Consider the following 3,225-nt stretch of genomic DNA (forward strand, 5'->3'; position numbering starts at 1 on the left):
TTAAATAGAAGCCCCCATGAAATAGAGCCGTTGGGCTCCTCACCGCACTGAACACGGGCCGACCGAACGCTCCGGTCAGATTGACCGGACGTTGGATCTCAGCGTCCGGTCATGCGATGTGCGCCACATGTCATCGTCTTCAAACGCCGATCGCCCAATTACAACGGCCAATTGATGACCAGACGCGTTAGTTAGAAAGTGATCGGACGCTGGACCTCAGCGTCCGGTCGTTTCCAGTAAGGTTCCAAACACGAATTTTCACGACCGGACGCGTCCGGTCATGCTCGACCGGACTCACCCAGCGTCCGGTCACTCAATGTCTCCACTGTGCACCACACGTCAGCGTATGTCAGCATTGACCGGACGCACCTTGCCAGCGTCCGGTCACTCTTCGCACCAGCATCCGGTCACAAGACCAAGACGCGTGCTCACTACTCCTACTGACCGGACTCTGAACCCAGCGTCCGGTCACTACACCACCTGCGTCCGGTCACTCTGTGAACCCCTTGTCTTTTCTATCTAGGGCGCCAGTGGCACCGTCGGACTATCCGCACTCTACGGGCGGACACTCCACCGGTGAAGTTTCTAACCCTTGCTCAAATGTGCCAACCACCAAGTGTATCACCTTGTGCACATGTGTTAGCATATTTTCACAAACATTTTCAAGGGTGTTAGCACTCCACTAGATCCTAAATGCATATGCAATGAGTTAGAGCATCTAGTGGCACTTTGATAACCGCATTTCAATACGAGTTTCACCCCTCTTAATAGTACGACTATCTAACCTAAATGTGATCACACTCGCTAAGTGTCTTGATCACCAAAACAAAATGGCTCCTACTATTTTTACCTTTGCCTTGAGCCTTTTGTTTTTCTCTTTCTTCTTTTCCATGTTCAAGCATTTGATCATCACCATGCCATCACCATCGTCATGATCTTTGTCGTTGCTTCATCACTTGGAGTAGTGCTACCTATCTCATAATCACTTTGATAAACTAGGTTAGCACTTAGGGTTTCATCAATTAACCAAAACCAAACTAGAGCTTTCAGCTGCGTCGGTACCACGGCCGACGAGTGCTAGACTGAGCCTTCAATGTCGGGGACCTAGTTCTCCACCTCGTGCAGAGCAACAAGGACTGTCATAAGCTCTCCCTATCCTAGGAGGGGCCATACGTCATCGTGGAAGTACTCTGGCCAGACGCCTACAAGTTGAAAACCATCAACGGTGAGGTCTTCACCAATGCCTGGAACATTGAGCAGCTACATCGTTTTTACCCTTAAATTAATGCATACTTCTCTTATTAGTTTTTGTCATAAAAATCCCTGATCTTTTCGTGACATCTGACCCCTGCAAAGTGTGAGGGGTTGGACCTCACTCGGGGTCTGGTATGAGTACGTTTATCTTGTAAACTTTTTTCTAAGTTATCTTGCAAACATTCTTTGTGTTTTCCTTCTTTTCTCTTGGTAAGTCCTAAGGGCTAGGATTTTGGGAACACAAATCTGAGTATAACTGGTAGGACTACGAGAAACCCACGCTCCAGTGGCTACGGTCTCTTTGGTCACTAGCGTAATTAGAATTGGCTCTCCTGCACTCCGAGCCTTTTTGCGACCTTAGCTACAGGAAGGGTCGGAAGGCACTGAACCTCTTTTACAAAAGGGGGAGAAGAGCTGAAAAGCTGATTGTCGTAACGAAATTTGAAAACTAGTTCATTTTTTGCACAAATTCATCGCTTACAAAGTGATTTCATCACAAAAAGGGACTGATATATTCATAAATACAAAAGACTGTTCACACGGGGGCTTCCCCACAACTTATTCGATTATAGTTTCTGACCAGTTCTACTACAAGTACTACTACGGTTGCCGCGCCACGCTCTCCATCGGCGACGTCCTACCGCTCCGTGGGATCCTCGAGGGCACCACCGTCTGCAACATCGAGCACCACGCCGATAACCATGGCACCTTCGCCAGGGCATCCAAGGACTACGCCATCGTGATCAGCCGCAACCCTGACAATGGCACCTAGACTAGGGGCGCTCCCCGCTAAAGAAAGGCCACCGTGACTGATGGATGTCTCTAACATCTCATCAAACTTCCTAAACTGGCCGATCTGAGCAGCTGTAAGGGCGAAACCCCCCATCGACGTAGTCCTACATGGCTTCCCCACCAAGAAGGCTCGTCCTAAGAAGATTCGATGGAGGAGGCCCCCGTATGGGTCCATCCTGGCGAAGGCCTCATAGACAACGACAAAGCCTATGACGCTCGGCACCCTCCAGTACGCCTGCTCCTTCGGCAGAAGCGGCCCCTTCTAGGCGAAGGTAGCCAACACCATCTCATCAACATTGGATGACCTCTAGCTTGACATCGTGCTCTAGATTCACAAATGGATCTGTGAGTTCTCCTCTCCCTCGCATTACCCTCTCTCACTTAGGAACCGTCGCGACATGCAAATGCGCTCGGTGAAAAGGAAGAAGGAGGAGAAGTGACAACTCAGGAATAGGTGGAGGAATGGGATGAGAACTCCTCTTCCCCCCTATTTAAGGACAAGATGCAGCGGTGGGAGAAAGGCGAAAGGTTGGGACAAAAAACCCTCTCCCTTCCCCTATTCAATGCAGACGAGAATTCGATGTTGATGGGAATTCGAGGGGACATGCCTTGACTGATGGGATGCACCCTGCCCGATGAGACGATGCCTGGTCGAACGGGACATGGCTCGGGCATGGCCCGCCACTACCACACGCCGGGCACGAGAAATAAGGCTCACCCGCATGTAGGCGACTCTTTGCTTCCCTAGGTAGGACCTGGAAGGATCCGATGATGGAACCCCTATCAAGGGGGGCCTAATGAGCCTCTTGGGTCAATTGGATGGCCTAGGTAAAACAATTAATGAACGGCCGCCAAAAGATAAGCACCTCTATTTACTTACTTTACGTGTTAATTTCATTACCGAGCCTTCGACCCCAGCAACGACAGGGGCACGCGTCACTCGGGGGCTACCGAGAGTGTCTACTTGTTTAGACATCCTCTTCGCCCGACCCCTCCTTATGTTGAAAACATGAGACATGGGGTGCGGGTGTAAAACTTTGAGAAAAACTTGATGAACTGCTAGACCCTACGCCCCGGCGGCTACAATGTTTTTGTTCACCAGCATAATCGAATTCACAGTTCCTCACACCCAAGCTTTAGCATCCGCCTTCTCAAGAAGGGTTCAGAGGGGTCCGCCTG

This window comes from Miscanthus floridulus, chromosome 7 (genome assembly GCF_019320115.1).
Source record: "Miscanthus floridulus cultivar M001 chromosome 7, ASM1932011v1, whole genome shotgun sequence".
NCBI lineage: Eukaryota > Viridiplantae > Streptophyta > Magnoliopsida > Poales > Poaceae > Miscanthus > Miscanthus floridulus.